Source organism: Orcinus orca, chromosome 2 (assembly GCF_937001465.1).
Source record: "Orcinus orca chromosome 2, mOrcOrc1.1, whole genome shotgun sequence".
NCBI classification, from domain to species: Eukaryota; Metazoa; Chordata; class Mammalia; order Artiodactyla; family Delphinidae; genus Orcinus; species Orcinus orca.
Window position 1 is genome coordinate 54,435,122 of NC_064560.1, and position 18,830 is coordinate 54,453,951.

General features: G+C 38.1%; 1 protein-coding gene across 24 annotated transcripts in view; it reads right to left on the reverse strand.

The window, feature by feature from the left end:
* The window catches only part of ZMYND11 (zinc finger MYND-type containing 11), a 137,112-nt gene that overhangs the window by 101,907 nt on the left and 16,375 nt on the right, over positions 1-18,830 (reverse strand). Inside the window, exon 1 of one of the 24 annotated variants that reach the window (XM_049705680.1) lies at positions 18,594-18,612. The exons of the other annotated variants lie outside the window; for them this stretch is intronic. The gene's annotated coding sequence lies outside the window, so the exon portion shown is untranslated. Of the gene's footprint in view, positions 1-18,593; positions 18,613-18,830 lie in introns of those variants that run through there. 24 annotated transcript variants of the gene reach the window in all.

Genomic DNA, 18,830 nt, shown 5'->3' on the forward strand with positions numbered 1-18,830 from the left:
CTGATATTCCATGCCTAAATGGAAAAATGAATCCTCTGAAATGTATACTTTGTACTTAATCCCTGGCATTTGATTGTTAGATCTGTAAATAGATCAGATAACTTAAAAGACTCTCACTTTAAAAATGTAATGGATTGGGCTTCCCTGGTGGCGGAGTGGTTGAGAGTCTGCCTGCCAATGCAGGGGACACGGGTTCGAGCCCTGGTCTGGGAGGATCCCACATGCCGCGGAGCAACTAAGCCCCGTGAGCCATAATTACTGAGCTTGCGCGTCTGGAGCCTGTGCTCTGCAACAAGAGAGCCCGCGATAGTGAGAGGCCCACGCACCGCGATGAAGAGTGCCCCCCGCTTGCCACAACTAGAGAAAGCCCTCGCACAGAAACGAAGACCCAACACAGCCATAAATAAATAAATAAATAATTTTTTAAAATGTAATGATTTATTAGAATAATCAAAACTACAACGAGATACCACCTCACACCCATTAGGATGTTTTACTATCAAAAAAACAGAAAACAACAAGAATTGGCAAGGATGTGAAGAAACTGCAACCTTTGTACAGTTGGTGGGAACGTAAAATGGTGCAGCCACTGTGGAAACTGCAACCCTTGTACAGTTGGTGGGAACGTAAAATGGTGCAGCCACTGTGGAAACAGTATGGTGATTTCTCAAAAAATTTTAAATAGAACTATCATATGATCCAGCAATTCTACTTCTGGGTATATACCCAAAAGGACTGAAAGCAGGTTCTCAAAGAGATATCTGTACACCCATGTTTATAGCAGCATTATTCGTAACAGCTAAAACATGGAAGCAATCCAAGTGTCCATCAATGGATGCACAGATAACAAAATGTGGTCTACACACACAACAGAATATTACTAATCCTTAAAAATGAAGGAAACTCTGCAATATGCTACATGTATGAACCTTGAGGACACTATACTCAGTGAAATAAGCTAGTCAAAGGAAGACAAATACTGTATGAATCCACGTACATGAGGTATTTACTGTAAAAATCACAGAAACAAAGTGTAATCGTAGTTGTCAGGGGTTGGGGAGAGAGCGGAGAGTTATTATTTAATAGGTATAGGATTTCAGTTTTACAAGTTTAAATGAGTTATAGGGATGGATGGCTGCACAAGAATGTGAAATATACATTTTTAAATGGTTAAGATGGTAAATTTTACATTATGTGTAGTTTACAAGAAAAAAGATTTTTAATTTAACAAATTGTATGCCTCTGTGTTTACTCTTGGTTTTCATGAAATCAACGGCCACGTTCAGAACAAAACCTGAAAACAGTCCTCTCGTTCTTATCTCTCTATCACAAATCCTCACCCCCACCATTTTCATAGAAAATCTTCCCCAGTTGCTATTACCCAGGAAAGGAAATAAAATATTCCATTTGTGAATTTGAGCTATGGCCATCTACAACCAGGAAGAGCAAACCTGACTTCACAAAAGGTTAAAAAGGAAGAAAGAATCTGGTTCATTTACAGATCTAACAATCAAATGCCAGGGAGTAAGTGCAAAGTATACATTTCAAAGTGGAGGGGAAGGAAAGAGGGAAGGGGAAGGATGGAGGGAGAGGAAGGCGGGGAAGAGAACAAAATTGATAAAAAGAAGCAAAAGAAAAGGAAGACCAACAGGAGCTGTGGAAAATAATGGGCTTTTTAAGTTGCCCTGGTTACAGTATGCAGAATGTATCAGAGAGGAGAAAAGATCACCAGCACTTAATTTTGGACTAGGAATGAGGGAGAGGTAAGTGTCAAGGTTTCTGGCTTACATAGCATGCTGTATTGGGGTGTTTGCAATTGAGATAAGGAATTTAGGATGAAGACCAAGTTTGCAGAAGGTAGTGGTGTGTGCATTGGTTTGGGGGCTTACAAAGTTCTGGTTATCTTTTAGACATACCAGGGGAGATACCAGATAGGCATATGGAGAGAGGGCACAGAGAAGTTGAGAACATGTGTTGAAGATACAACTGTGTGAGTTACCTACATAAATGCACTAACTGAAACCATCACTGTAGATTAGACTACCCAAGAGAATTTCGTAGAGAGAACATGGATCAAGTCTCGAGGAACCCAACATCTAAATATTAGATAAAGAACATTTAACCTGGGGAGAGGATGCATGACCAAACAAGTAGGAGCAAATCTAGGAGAGCCCTCTTAAATCAGTGAAGACAGAATTTCAAGAAGTACAGACTGCTGCTGCTAAGTCAAAAAGCAAAAAGAATTTAAAATGTCCACTAGCTTTAGCAAAATGTTGGTCACTGGTGACTATAACAAGAGCTGTTCTGGTGAAGTAATAGAGCCCCAATCCAGACTGGAGAGGGGTAAGGAATAAGTAGGAGGTAGAGAAATAGAGAACAGAACTCTCTCCAGAAGACTGACCAAAAAAAAAAGGGAAGGAGGCAGATGGAGAAGTAGCTAGAAAGAGATGAGAGGTCACCTGAAGGTCTGTGGTTTATTCAAATTTTATTCTCATTTAAACTAAAATAATACACGTACATGATTTTGTTTTAAATTAAACAGTCCCACCCATTGCTACCCCAACTCTGCTACCCTGAGGCAATCACTTTTAGTTGTTTTTGGTACTTACCTCAGTATTTACAAATAACACAATTATCCTACCCTTATTTATTGATTTCCTGCTCTATGTCATTTAATCTCTTTCACATACACACCTCCCCCCCCCACACACACACACCCTTCCTTTTAACTTTTCGAGAAAGTTAGACCCCTACCTCTGATTAAATCAGTATCAGTGATTAAACTATTAGGAGAACCCAAACATGTCCACAGCTAAGACGAGCAGTTTCCTCCTCTCTATGCACTGACCAACACATTCAACTGCTCCAAACCTTAACCTGCCTCCTCAGCTCCCAGGAACCTCAGCCTCTGCTTGGCTCCATCAGGACAGTTTTCACAAAGAGCAGGGTGATTGTGGAACTCACCTCCTAAGCTTCTTCACCTCAGGGATCACAGTCTTACATTGCCTACTATCCAGTGCCTAGGAACTCATATATCCCATATATCCCATCCAGCTTCACAACTGTTTATGATGGGAATGCAAGGCTGGTACCAGTTCCTCCATCATGGCTGGAAGTGGAAGTCTAAGCTTCCTCCTAATACCCCTGTTTTTAATGGGGTATCACCCATTTTCAGGTGGGACTACTTCACAATTGCTCTGGGTGCCCTTTACAGAAAATACAATTCAAGACTTCTCAGTACAGGACAGGGTAGTGACATGGATGAAGGTGCTGGAGGAGGGAGCTGGGCATAGAACTGTACACACTAGGATGAATCACCCTACTCTTACTGCCCCACCACACACACACCACTTTCCCTGCCACCAGAGGAACAAAGTACTTCTAATTCTTGAGATTTCCAGGATTTTGAGACTGAAATTGGCATGTTTCTTGGTCCTTCCCTCTGCAGGCACTTAGCTATCCAGACTGCTAAATCAGAAACACTTCATCCACCTTCTTTCCAGTTTCTAAAATGTTGATGACATCTCTTCTGTGCTGTAGTCTATCTCTTTCCTTTTGTCCTTATAGGATTAGGTATTTTTACTCATTTCAATAGGGTTTCAGGTAAGAATACATGTTCACTTCATTGTGTTCTGACAAAGCCAGGTTTGAACTTTTATTTCAAATATAGAAGACTTGAAAATGTCTGAGATCCAGTAAGAGTATTCACTTGAGAGGCAAAGGCTGACTACACATGAGAGAGAAGGAATGTATAAACTTTCTGGAAAGCCAGAAGATGAATACAAGCAAGAGAAGTAATCAGCTTTTACTAGTAACATATCATATGCAAATTAATAGTTCTCATCATATTTCAAAGATTTCTTAACATTTTTAAATCTACAGAATCCTAAGGAAAGCACTCGTTTTTTGGCAATCCCATAAAATTATTGAGATCAATACAAATTCAGTAATGCCAGAACCTAACTGGGGAGGTAAATAAGTCTATTTGAATAGAAATTTAGGGTGCAGATTGGGTAATTAAAAATTTCTCCATTTTGAAGAACAAAGCTGGAGACATCACACTTCCAGATTTCAAATTGTATTACTATAGCTAACCACTGGTGAATATTTGAAAGTCGTTAAGAGAGTAGATCCTATGAGTTCTCATCACAAGGAAAACAATTTTTTTCCTTTCTATATGAAATGATGGATGTTAACTTACCTTGTAATTATTCCACAATATATGTAAGTCAAATCACTATGCTATGCTTACACCTTAAGCTCATACAGTGCTGTATGTCAACTATTTAATAAAACTTGAAGAAAAAATCTTAACTAGAGACAAAATCTATATTACAAAGCTATGGTAACAAAAAAGTAGGGTACTAGCATAAAAACAGACGCAAGAGATCAATGGAACAGAACAAAGAGCCCAGAAGTAAACCCATGCACATATGGTCAATTAATATATGACAAAGGAGCCAAGAATATACAATGGGGAAAGGACAGTCTCAAAAACTGAACAGCCACATGCAAAAGAATGAAACTAGATCACTATCTTATACCATGCACAAAAATTAATTCAAAATGGATTAAAGACTCAAACATAAGACCTGAAACCATAAACTCCTAGAAAAATATAGGGGGTAAGCTCCTAGACATCTGTCTTGGCAATGATTTTGACACCAAAAGCAAAGGCAACAAAAGCAAAAATAAGTGAAGCTACATCAAACTAAAAAGCCTCTGCACAGCAAACAAAACCATCAACAAAATGAAAAAGTAACTTGCAGAATGAGAGAATATCTGCAAATCATATACAATAAGGCGCTAATATCAAAAATATGCAAAAACTTGGACTTTCCTGATGGTCCAGTGGTTAAAGACTCTGCGCTTCCAATACAGGGAGCACGGGTTTGATCCCTGGTGGGGGAACTAGGATCCCACATGCCACATGGCATGGCCAAAAAAAGAAAAAATATATATATATACAAAAACTCATAAAACTCAATACAAAAAAGAAGTCCAATTTAAAAATAGTCAGATGATCTCAACAGACATTTTTCTAAAGACCACAGATAGGTGGCCGAAAAGTACATGAAAAGTTACTAGACACCACTAATCATCAGGGGAATGCAAATCAAAATCACAATGAGATTATCACCACACACCTATGAGAATAACTATTATTGAAAAGACAAGAAGTAACAACTATTGGCAAGGATGTGGAGAAAAGGGAACAATCAGGCACTGTTGGTGGGAATGTAAATTGGTGCAATCACTATGGAAAATAGTGTGGAAGTTTCTCAAAAAATTAAAAATAGGGCTGCAAGCAAGGTGGCAGAATAGAAGGACTTGGAGCTCACCTCCTCCCACAAATACATCAAAAATATGTCTACATGTGGAAAAATTCTCACAGAACACCTGCTGAACGCTGAAAGAAAATCTCATAAAACCAAAACTGCAAGAAAGGTCACCACGTAACCAGGTGGGACAAAAGGAAAAAAAAAAAAAGAACTGGGATGGGACCTGCACCCCTGGGAGGAAACTGTAAAAGAAGAAAGGTTCCCTCACCCTGGGAAGCCCCTTCACCAGCAGGGAGATCAGTCAGGACAAAAAGGGAGCTTCGGAGACTCAGAGAAGAGCACAGCAATGGGTTTGTAGCAGGCAGAACAGAGAGAGACCAGCATAGATGGTCCATGCCCCTTGGTGCATTCCCCAGCCGGAGATGCATGTCTGCTGGTGTGCGAGGCGGCTGGGTGCTGAAACTAGGGCTTCAGAGGACAGACCCGGGGAGAGGACTGGGGTTGGCTGCATGGAGACAGCCTGAAGGGGCTGGAGTGCGGTACAGGCTGCAACCAGGGTGTGTACACGGACAACGCCTGGGCCCACCATAGAGGTGAAGCTCCATTATTAAGGGGCATGCAAAAGGGAGGCGGGCCTGCCATAGCAGCCTCTTTGCATGCTCACAGCAGGCAGGGCACCACCTCTACAAGCTCTGGGAGTTCACAAGCGCCAGCAGGCTGCCCACACGTGGAGGCAGGACTGAATTCAGAGCCCATCCCCAGGGGCCACATGACTTAGAAGCAGGGCTGAAATCAGAGCCCTCTCCCCACAGCTATGCACTCCACAGTTTACGCTACCATGGCCAGCTTTGTAAACTTAGCACCTGTGGGACAGTCGAGTGGACTATGGGTGCACTGGTGCCTGGAGCAAGTCCGGCATTAGCAGTTGTAGGCTTTGTGGGTGTGCATGCACAGGGACGGCGTTGGGGTCCGGGCTGCTTCCATAGGTCCCACAGTGGGTCCAGGTACAAGACTACTGCGGTCCTGGTACCTGACTTCAGTGGATCTGCGCCTACAGATCTGCACACAAAAGTCCAGGACCTGATGGCTTCACTGGAAAATTCTACCAAACACACAAAGAAGAACTTATACTGATCCTTCTCAAACTCTTCCAAAAGACTGAAGAGCAGGGAACACTCCCAAAGACATTCTACGAAGCCACCATCGCCCTGATACCAAAACCAGACAGAGATACTACCAAAAAAGAAAACTACAGGCCAATATCTTTGATAAAGATGGACACAAAAATTCTCAACAAAATATTGGCAAACCAGGGCTTCCCTGGTGGCACAGTGGTTGAGGATCCGCCTGCCGATGCAGGGGGCGCGGGTTTGTGCCCCGGTCTGGGAGGATCCCACGTGCCGCGGAGCGGCTGGGCCCGTGAGCCATGGCCGCTGAGCCTGCGCGTCCGGAGCCTGTTGCTCCGCAACGGGGGAGGCCACAGCGGTGAGAGGCCCGCGCACCGCAAGAAAAAATAAATAAATAAATATTGGCAAACCAAATCTAACAACACATAAAAGAGATCATACACCACGACTAAGTTGGATTCATCCCTGGGTCACAAGGATGGTTCAACACATGCAAATCAATCAATGTGATATACCACATCAACAACAACAAGAAACCACATGATCATCTCGATAGAGGCAGAAAAAGCATTTGATAAAATTCAACATCCATTCATAATAAAAACTCTTATCAAAGTGGGCACAGAGGGAACATATCTCAACATTATAAATGCTGTTTATGACAAACCTACAACATAATAGTCAACAGTGAAAAGCTGAAAGCCTTCCCGCTAAATTCTGGAAGAAGACAAGGATGCCCACTCTCACCCCTTCTATTCAACGTGGTTTTGGAAGTCCTCGTCACAGCAATCAGACAAGAAAAAGAAGTAAAAAAATATCCAAATTGGAAAGGAAGAGGTAAAATTGTCATGATATGTAGACGACACAATACTCTATACAGAAAACCCTAAAGACTCCACACAAAAACTACCAGAACTGGTAAAGGAATTCAGCAAGGTAACAGGATACAATGTTAACATACAGAAATCTGTTAAATTTCTTTACACTAACAATGAAATATCAGAAACGGAAATTTTTTTAATCCCTTTTAAAAGCACATCAAAAAAAAAAAAAAAAAAACTTAGGAATAAACCTGACCAAGGAGGTGAAAGACTTACATGCTGAAAACTATAAAACACTGATAAAGGAAATTGAAGATGATTCAAAGAAATGAAAAGATATCCCATGCTCTTGGACTGGAAGAATTAACATTGTTAAAATGGCTATACTACCCAAAGCAATCTACAGATTTAATGCAATCCCCATCAAATTACCCATGACATTTTTCACAGAACTAGAACAAATAATCCCAAAATCTATATGGAACTACAAAATACCGAGAACTGCCAAAGCAATCCTGAGAAAAAAGAACAAAGCTAGAGGAATAACCCTCCCTGTCTTCAGACACTACTACAAAGCTACATTAATCAAAATAGTGTGGTACTAGCACAAAAACAGACATAAGGATCAATAGAGAGCCCAGAAATAAACCACACACCTACTGTCAATTAATCTTTGACAAAGGAAGCAAGAATATACAAGGCAGAAAAGACAGTCTCTTCAGCAAGTGGTGTTGGGAAAGGTGGACAGCCACATGTAAATCAATGAGGTTAGAACACTCCCTCATGCCACACACAAAAATAAACTCAAAATGGTTTAAAGACTTAAATATAAGACATGACACCATAAAGTTCCTAGAAGAGAACATAGGCAAAACATTCTCTGACACAAATCGTATCAATATTTTTTTCTGTCAGTCTCCCAAGGCAAAAGAAATAAAAGCAAAAATAAACAAATGGAACCTAATCAAACTTAAAAGCTTTTGCAGAGCAAAGGAAACCATAAACAAAATGAAAAGACAACCTACGGACTGGAGAAAATATTTGCAAATGACGTGACTGACAAGGACTTAATTTCCAAAATATACAAACAGTTCATACAACTCAATAACAACAATAAAACCACCCAATCAAAAAATGGGCAGAAGACCTTAATAGACACTGAAGAAGACACACAGATGGCCCATAAGCACATGAAAAGATGCCCAACTTTACTAATTATCAGAGAAATGTAAATCAAAACTACAATGAGGTATCACCTCACACCAGTCAGAATGGTCAACATTAAAAAAATCTACAAACAATAAACACTGGAGAGGGTACGTAGAGAAGGGAACCCTCCTACACTGTTGGTGGGAATGTAAATTGGTGCAGCCGCTATGGAAAACAGTATGGAGGTTCCTCAGAAAACCAAAAACAGAATTACCATATGATCCAGCAACCACACTCCTGGGCATATTATCTGGAGAAAACTCTAATCCAAAAAGATACATGCACCCCTATGTTCACAGCAGCACTATTTACAGTAGCCAAGACATGGAAGCAACCTAAATGTCCATCAACAGATGAATGGACAAAGATGTGGTGTATATATACAATGGAATACTATTCAGCCATAAAAAAAGAATGAAATAATGTCATTTGCAGCTACACGGATGGACCTAGAGATTATCACACTAAGCGAAGTAAGTCAGAAAGAGAAAGACAAATACCATATGATACCACTTATATGTGGATTCTAAAATATGACACAAATGAACTTATCTATGAAACAGACATAGAGAGCAGATTTGTGGTTGCCCAGGGAGAGGTGGGGTGGGGGAGGATGGATTGGGAGTTTGGGATTAGCTGATGCAAACTATTATATATAGAATGGATAAACAACAAGGTCCTACTGTAAAGTACAGGGAACTACATTCAATATCCTGTAATAAACCATAATGGAAAAGAAAATTTTAAAAATAGAACTCCCATATGATCCAGTAATTACACTTCCAGGTATTTATCTGAAGGAAATGAAAACTCTATCTCAAAGAGATATCTGTACCCCCACGTTCACTGCAACATTATTCACAATAGTCAAAAGATGGAAACAACGTACGTGTTCATGAATGGATGAATGAATAAGGAGGATGTGGTATATATATACAATGGAATATTATTCAGACATAGCAAAGAAAGAAATCCTGTCTTTTGCAACACCACAGACGGACCCTGAGAGCATTAAGCTAAATAAGTCAGAGAAAGACAAATACTGCATGATCTCACTTATATGTGAAATCTAAAAAAACCAAACTCATATAAATAGAGAACACATTGGTGGTTGCCAGAGGCAGGCGAAGGTGGGAGAAAAATGGGTAAAGATGGTCAAAGGGTACAAGTTTCCAGTTAAATATTTCCAGATAAATAAGTCCTGAGGATATAATAACGTACAGCACAGTGACTACAGTTAACAATAGTGTATTATATATTTGGAAGTGGCTAATAGGGTAAATCTTAAAAGTTCTCACAACAAGGAAAAAATATACATAACTACGTGAGGTGATGGAAGTTAACTAAACTTACTATGGTAATCATTTCACAATACATGGGTATATCAAGTCATGTTGTATACTTAAAACTAATACGTTAACATGTCGTCTACGTTTCAAATGAAAAAATTTTTTTTGCATTTTGAACACATCAAAAACACATGAACACATACAAAAAATGACCTAATGCACAGCTTTGCCATCTACAGCACATTTCTCCATAAAAACGGAAATCTGCAATGAATCAAATTATAGAAGAGATTTGGGTGTAACTGATCTTATAAACAATTTACTAAACAAACAAAATTTTAGAACTATATTATGAAATCTGTTAGTTTTTCTGCTTTCCCTAAGTAATTTAATTTTAACCAAAGTGGATAATGCATGCAAACCTAATCAATACCAATTTGCAATAACTATTCTATTAAAATTTTACACTTCTAACAAAAAGCAGCTTGTTACTATATAAAGCTTAAACCTTCCAAAATGTGACAACTTTTCTATTCACAGAAAAAACAAATTTTTCTTTCATAAGCAAGAATGTCATCTGAAAACAAAGGGAGTAAAGCTAGTAACTATTCATTTCCACAGAGACAAAAAGATGTAGGTTAAAAGGTTGTTTTTATTTTTAAAGACTTGTAATGAAAATTATGATTAACACAGTCTCTCTCCTTATAGAAAACAAACAAGTATGTCATAAAAACATTACATAGCTAAGAGGTGAAAGTTTTGTGTTGGCCAAAGAGTTCGTTTGGGAAACCCAATTTTGAATATTGGCCAACCCAATGTTTGATTTTTTTTTTAATTAATTTTTTGGCCACGCCACACGGCATGTGGGATCTTAGTTCCCGACCAGGGATTGAACCCATGCCCCCTGCATTGGAAGCATGGAGTCTTAACCACTGGACCGCCAGGGAACTCCCTGAAAGTATTTGCTTTTAGACAACATTCCTAATTTTGTTTTTCCATATTGTTGGGCCAAGGAAGTTTTATTTTTATCAGTGACCTAAATAAATCAATGTTACAATTAGAGAAGTTCATAAAATTACAAGCATAATACCTTTTTTATCATAACTTTGTTTTATACTGATTAATGGTGGTGATTTCTTAACGACTTTTTCTAAAATGTTTCAAATACCTAAAAATTATTAAATTAAAAGAAACTCCTCTCAGTTGTCTATAGCAATTCATAGTAAAAGCATACTTTATTTTGTTCAATGGATATTAAAGAAACTAGAAGATGGAAGTAGTTTTATGAAAGTATAAAGACCCTTTAGTGGAAAATGCTGTCATTATTGTACTTATTTAAAAAAAAAGAATTAATCTAGTCAACATGTATCCACTGTTTATGAGTACCTACTATTTGCTAAGCGCTGCTCTAGGTAACTGGGATATAGCAGTGGACAACTCAGAAAGGTTCCTGCACTTACATAGAGGGACAAAACATAAACATAGAAACAAGTTAGATGAAATCAGATAGTGAGTGATAAATCGCATGAAGAAAATAAAAGAAGGAAAATAATAAAATAACAGGCAATCGGGAAAGCTACTGTGATGGTTAACTGTACATGTCAATTTCACTGGCCACAGGGTGCCCAGATAGCTGATTAGATAGTGTTTCTGGATGAGATTCACATTTGAATCAGCAGACTCAGAAGAGTAGATTTCCCTCCTCACTGTGCGTGGGCCTCATCCAAACCACTTAGGGCCTGAATAGAACAAAAGGTGGAGGAAGAAGCAATTTGCCCTTTTTTCCCTGCCTTACTGCTTGTGCTGGGTCACCTCATCTGATATTCCCCTGCGTGAGATGTATACCATCAGCTCCTCTGGCTTTCAACCCTCAGGCTCTGACAGAAACTACACCATCAGCTTTCCTATGTCTCCAAGCTTCATATCATGGGACCTCTCAGCCTCCATAAACACATAGCAAACTCTTCACAATAAATCTCCACGTACATATGTGTGTTGAAGGGAGAGGGGGTCCACCACTGGTTCTGTTTCTCTGGAGAACCCTAGCACTGTTCCTTTACACTGGTTGGTCAAAGTTGCTATGGTAGTCATTAGTATTGTTCATCATCAAATATTTCTAATTCTTGTCCTAGGCACTGGTAGGACTGCACTTCCCCACTGCCCTGAAATTAGGTTTGGCCATGTGACTAGATTTGGCAAATGGAATCTGAGTAAATGGGATTTACACCACTTCCACTTGGGAAGATTTAGAATCTATGATTTGCTATGCTTTCTTTTTCTTTATGCCATGGGCAATGGTGATGGCTCCAGATGGTGGCTGCTCTGTCATCCTAAATCCCAGAATGAGAACAACACACAGCAGAGCTCCCAGTCAATCAGTGAGGAACATGTCAGATGAGCAAGGGAATGCTGTTCATTCAAGAAGCCACTGAGATGTGGAGGCTGCCTGTTATCACAGCATGACCTAACCAATCCTATCATAGGAAGTTAAAGAGACTCTATTTGAGGTAAGACTTGAATGATGAAAAAGAGCAAGCCACACAAAGGGAAAAACACATGCAAAGGCCACAGTGAGAAAGAACCTGGTATATTTGAGGGGCAGAAAAGACTGGCCAGAATGTAGTAAATAAGGAGAGTTGTAGTGTGAAAAGAGGCAGGGAGGCAGAGGCTAAGAGGCAGAAGTTAAGATTAGACCACAGGGGACCCAAAATCCAGAATAACCAGCGTGGATTTCCACATAATTTCAATGGGCAGCAATTTAGAGGATTTTGAACTTCAGGGAAGTAGGAAAGATAACATAATCTGATTTGTTTCAAGAAGGTTATCCTTTGATTACAGATTTTAAGATGGCAGAGTAAAAGACCATTCTACCCCTTCTCTGAAAGTAACAAACAAAAACAAACATCTTTGATGAACATATACTCCACAAAAAGTGAAGAAAGACAATGAATATAGGAATTGTAAGTTTCTGGCCAGAGGAAGATTAAATTTACATAGGGAAATAGTTATGAAAAGCAAGCCCCTTGCCTAGAACTCCAGAAAGATTTGGGAATAGAATGCAGCAGGTACAGGGATAATTTGGGATGTTGAATAAACATCAGGTTGTCAAACAGCTACCCATCCTCATCCCTGAGGAAACAGGAATACAGGCTATGAATAAGCTAAACCAGAGAGACTGAACCTAGCATGACAGAATAGTAGTGGCAAGATACAGACTAAAAACAAAGAGTTAAGTAAAAAGCTACATAATGAATTGTGAATAGCTGGCAAGCCCTTTCAACTGCCAAACTCCAGACTCAGGCCAAGTGAGACCTTTCTGGAAAAATAAAATTATCCCAGAGCAAGGGCCTTTAAACATTAACATCTGAGGGAACCTAAAGAAACAGCTATCTAGCCACCTGACATCCCTACAGTAAAGCCCATACACAGAATTTTCAACTAGCTTTCTAGCATCTCACCCTTAAATATAAACCTACAGCCAAGGATCACCAGACATTGGAGAATCACTTCTTAATAAAAGAGAGAAAAGAGGTATATCAAGCAAAGAGAAGAGCTTGGGGCCTGGTGGGGAAGAGGGGAACAACTCAAAATAGAAAATGAAGGAACAGTAAAGAGTTTCCAAATATACATAATTAATATCATTGAAGAGCAGGAAAAGGAACTGTATTTATGAAACCATAAATAGGGTAATATAAACAGGAATATTCACGAAATTTTTAAATAGGATGCATAACAAATTCAGTTAAAGGAGTAGAAAATAAAGTTGAGGCGATATCCAATAAAGTAGAACCAAAAGACGAGAAACGCACGATCGAGACTAGAGGAAAAAACTTCATGTGATACAATATCTGAATAACAAGAGTTTCAGGAAAAGAAGTTGGAGGGGAGAAAATTATCCAAGAAATAACTCAAGTACTTAGCACTGAAAATAGGCATTTACAGATGGAAAGAGTCCATCAAGTGCCCAACACATGAATGGCAGGAGGCCCAAAGCACATCAACTTAGAATGTCAAATACAAGAAAGAAAAAGAAGAGCTCCAGGCTTCCACTACAATGGGGAGTGGTCACAAACCAAGATGTATCAAATTGCTCAACAGCAATGTGGAAGCTGGGCAGTAATGGGCAAGTGCCTTGTAGATTTGAAGGAAAAATTATTTTCAACCTAAATTCCTATTCAAATGTTCAACTAGTGAAGGTTGAATAGAGATTTTCAAACATGCAGGTAACCCCAAAATCTACATCCTATGCACTCTTTCTCAGGAAGTTACTAATATCAATAGATTAATCATAAGAAAAGGAGATCCCACATTGTCCAGGAAACAGGACTGAGCACAGAAAGGAAGCAAAGGGAACTCCTGGACCAAAAGCTCTACAGCAGACCCAGAGAGAATCCAGTCCCATATTAGGGAGAGCATGAGAGGCATCAAGATGTCATCTCAGGGAGTAAGACTGAAACGGAGCAATTATCTTACAGTCAATAAACACACAAGTTTATGCTATAAACAACAAATAATACATGTAAGTTTATAGATATCCTTGCAGAAATCTTAAATAAAACTTTGGCAAACAATCAAACAGCACATTAAAATAAATGCATTATTCTAGAAATGCAATGATGGTTCAATATTAGGAAATACACTAACACAATTAAAAATATTAGAAGAGCTAAGAAGAATATGATCACCTCTGTAAGTACTAAAAAAGTACCTTACAAGATTTAACATCCACTCATGTTTAAAATAAAAAGCAGCTCAAGAACTTAAGAACTGAGGGATACTTCTTTAATAAACACATACTGGCCACAAAGCCAGCGTTTTACTTAATGGAGAAATATTAGATAATTTTCTGCTGAAGTAAAGAACAAGTTAAGGCTCTTCACTATATGCATTCTTATTTATTTACTTTATTAATTTTTAAATTTATTTATTTTATTTATTTTTGGCTGCATTGGGTCTTTGTTGCTGCATGCGGGCTTTCTCCAGTTGCAGTGAGCATGGGCTACTCTTCATTGCTGTGCACAGGTTTTTCAAGTGCAGTGGCTTCTCTTGTTGCGGAGCACGGGCTCTAGGCGCACAGGCTTCAGTAGTCGTGGCACACGGGCTCAGTAGTTGTGGCACACAGACTTAGTAGTTGTGCCTCGCAGGCTCTAGAGCACAGGCTCAGTAGTTGTGGCACACAGGCTTAGTTGCTCCGTGGCATGCGGGATCTCCCCGGACCAGGGCTCGAACCCATGTCCCCAGCATTGGCAGGCGGATTCTCAATCACTGTGCCACCAGGGGAGCCCTTCATTCTTATTTACTATTGCATTTGAGGTATCTACCAATGCAATTACACAACAGAAAGAAATCAGAGTAACAGAAATTGGAATAAAGAGGAATAACTACCTCTACTTGCAGATAATATGATTATGCATCCAGAAAAATATGAAGAATGAATGCAAAAATACAAATAAGGAAATTTAGTAAAACAGGATAGAAAATTAACATGCAGAAATCAATGCCTTTATATAATGTACAATAAAGAGTTAGAAGAAATAATATAAGAATATATCCTATTTACAATAATAAAATATAAAAGAAAATGAAATATCTACTCATAAACTTAAGATATATGAAAACCAGTATGGTAAAAATTATAAAGTCCTCCAGAAAAACACAGATATATAACTGAATGAATGGAAAGATATACCATTTCTTGGACAGAAAGACTCATATCATAAAGATGCTGATTCTTCCTATGTTAATTTGTAAGTTAATGCAATTTCACTTAAAACACTCTAAAACTCCATTTCCTTTGGAGCTAGAAAAGTGTTCTGTAAAACTTCATTTGGAAGAATATGCAAGAATTTCTAAGAAAGAAAAACAATGAGGAAGAGCTAGCCCTACCAGGGATTAATACATAACCAATTATATACAATTAACATAGTCAGGTACTGGGCACATAAGAAGACAGAAACTACTGGAACAAAATAGAAAGTTCACATTTAGCCCCAAATGTTTACAGAAATATATGATAAAGGAAACAGCTCAAATCAGTGGTGAAAAGAAGGATTTTTAATAAATAACATTAGGACAGCTGGATTTTTCCACCTATACACTAGAATTCCTAATGTTTCAAAAGTCTACACATAAAAATAATGAAACCAGCCAAGTACTAGAAGAAAGCATAGATAAATTTCTTTAAAACCGAGAGTTGAAAAAAAAACATTCCTGTGTTTCAAAATCCAGAAGCAAAACAACAGGAGAATGGGATAGGGAGGGGGAGTGAGACAAATTAGGAGTATGGGATTGACACATACCAACTACTATACATAAAATAGATAAGCAACAAGGATTTACTGTATAGCACAGGGGAGTATATTCAGTATCTATAATGGAAAATAACCTGAAAGTATATATATATATATATATATATATATATATATAAAAAACTGAATCACTTTGCTATACACCTGAAACTAATACAATATTGTAAATCAACTACAGTTCAATTAAAAAAATAAGGGAAAGGTTGAAATTCAACTACCATGACCAATAACAACAAAAAACAAAAATCTAAAAACAAGTAAGCAAATGAACACAATTATGGCCCTTTGCATGGCCAAAATACTGCAAAACCAATGTAAAAATATACATGACAAACTGAATAGGTAAAGGTATAAAAAATATTTGCACTTATGTCATAAATTACATATCACTAATATGTAAATAACCTCAACTTTCAGAAAAAGCTCAAAAACCCAACAGAAAAAAATGGACAAAAGATGTCGACAGGCAGAAAACAGAAAAATACAAAAGGCCCATAAACTTATGGAAAGATGCTTAATTTGCCTCATAATTAGAGAAGAGTAATTTAACACTACATTTTAACATACCATTTCTCACCTCTCAGACTAAAGACAAACAATCCAGTTTAAACATGGGAAAAGGATTTAAACAGACATTTCTCCAAAGAAGATATATAAATGGCCAATAAGCACATGAAAAGATGCCCAGATCATTAGTCATTAGGGAAATGCAAGTCAAAACCATGAGATACTAGTTCACACTCATTGGATGGCTATACTGAGAAACTAGACAAGTGCTGACAAAGATATAGAGGAATTGGTATCCTCATACATCACTAGTGGGAATGTAAAATGGTACAGGTACTTTAGAAAATTGTTTGGCAGCTCCTCAAAAGAAGGGAGAAAAATTGTTGCCATATGACCCAGCAATTCTACTAGGCATATGGCCCAAGAAAATTAGGGACATGTTCGTCAAAGGACAGAAACTTGCAGTTAGAAGATAAATTCTGGGGATCTAATGCACAGCATTGTGATTATAGTTAACAATACTGTATTATACACTTGAAAGTTGTAAGAAACTAGATCTTAAATGTTCTCACCACAAAAAAGAAATGATACGTTATGTGATGGAAGTGTTAACTAACTCTACGGCAGTAATCATAGGGCAATATATATGTATCAAATCAACACATACACCTTAAATTTACATGTTATATGTCAATTATACCTCAATTTAAAAAACCTACGTCCAACAAAACTTTGTGCATGTATATTCATAGCAGCATCATTCATAAATGCCAAAAAGTGAAAACAACCCACATATCCATTAATTGATGAATGGATAAACAAAATGTGGTATATCCAATGGAATATTATTCCTGCAATGGAGTACTACTGAGCCATAAAAAGGAATGAAGCACTGACACATGCTACAACATGGATGAACCTTGAAAACATCATTTTAAGTGAGGAAGCTAGACACAAAAGACTACATGTTGTATGACTCCACTGATATGAAATACTCAGAACAGGCCAATCCATGGAGTCAGTAAGCAGATGAGTGGTTGCCTGGGTCGAGGGAGGGGAAATGGGAAGTGTACTAATGGATTCGAAGTTTCTTTTTGGGGTGTGAAAACTGTCTGGAATTACATAGTGGTAGTGGCTCCACATCCTTGAGAATGTGCTAGAAACAACAGAATTGTGCACTTCAAAACAGTCACCAAAGCCAACAGACATGTCATTTTGTTGATGTGAGGAGTCATGAGAGGATTATTTTATAGCTTCTATTAAAAGTTTTCAACTTAAAAGGAAATTTCAAACCATGATCATTTATTTTTAAATGTGTCTCCCCTTCCCTCCCTGAGACCAGCTCCCTTCCCACTAGGGAGTAGCTCCTGTCTGCTTTCACTGTTACTAGATGTTTAAAAGAACTATTATGGAAAATTTCAAGTACACACAAAAGTAGAATTATATGAAACTCTTATGCTTCAACAATTAACATCTTGCCATATATTTTAAATCTAAATTATTTTCCTCAAATTCCCAAGACAAAGGTACCAAATATTCATTACTGTCCATAGTAATTTATCCTTAATAACAAAAACAATGATTAAGTGTAAGTTATAAAATTCAGTTAAAAAAACAAACTTGAGCCTTTATATCCTCCTCCCCCTACCAGCAAAAAATATCAAAGAAATGATAGATTACATACCACTGACTCCCCAGTACCAATGAAAAGATCTGTGCCTACATAACCTAAAATAGTGAGTAATATAAAGGTATTTTTTGAATTTTTAATTTGACTCAAATTATTTTGTGCTTTTACTAAATAAGTACTCTGAACCATATCCTGGAAAATTATGAAAACTCAGACCAAACAATGAGAAATTCACCATTTCACAAATATGCTACCTCCCAAATGAATATAATCCACCAGTATACTTCCAAATACATGGTTTTCACATTATCTAAAGGTTAGAGAACTATTTTAACTTTAAGGGCCTTTAAGCTAAAGCATGTATCATATTTGTGATTAGCATATTTATGTTGAGAAAGTAATCACGTGAAGGGGACTTGCCTGGTGATCCAGTGGTTAAGACTCTGTGCTCCCAATGCAAGGGGCCTGGGTTTGATCCCTGGTCAGGTAACTAGATCCCGCATGCCTCAACTAAAGATCCTACATGCCGCAACAAAGATCCACGTGCCACAACACAGAGCCAGCGCAGCCTAATTAATTTTTACAAAGAAAGCAATCACATGAAAAGATAAAAAGATTTTCCAGTAAGTAACAGTGATGTAACTCATGTAGTTAAAA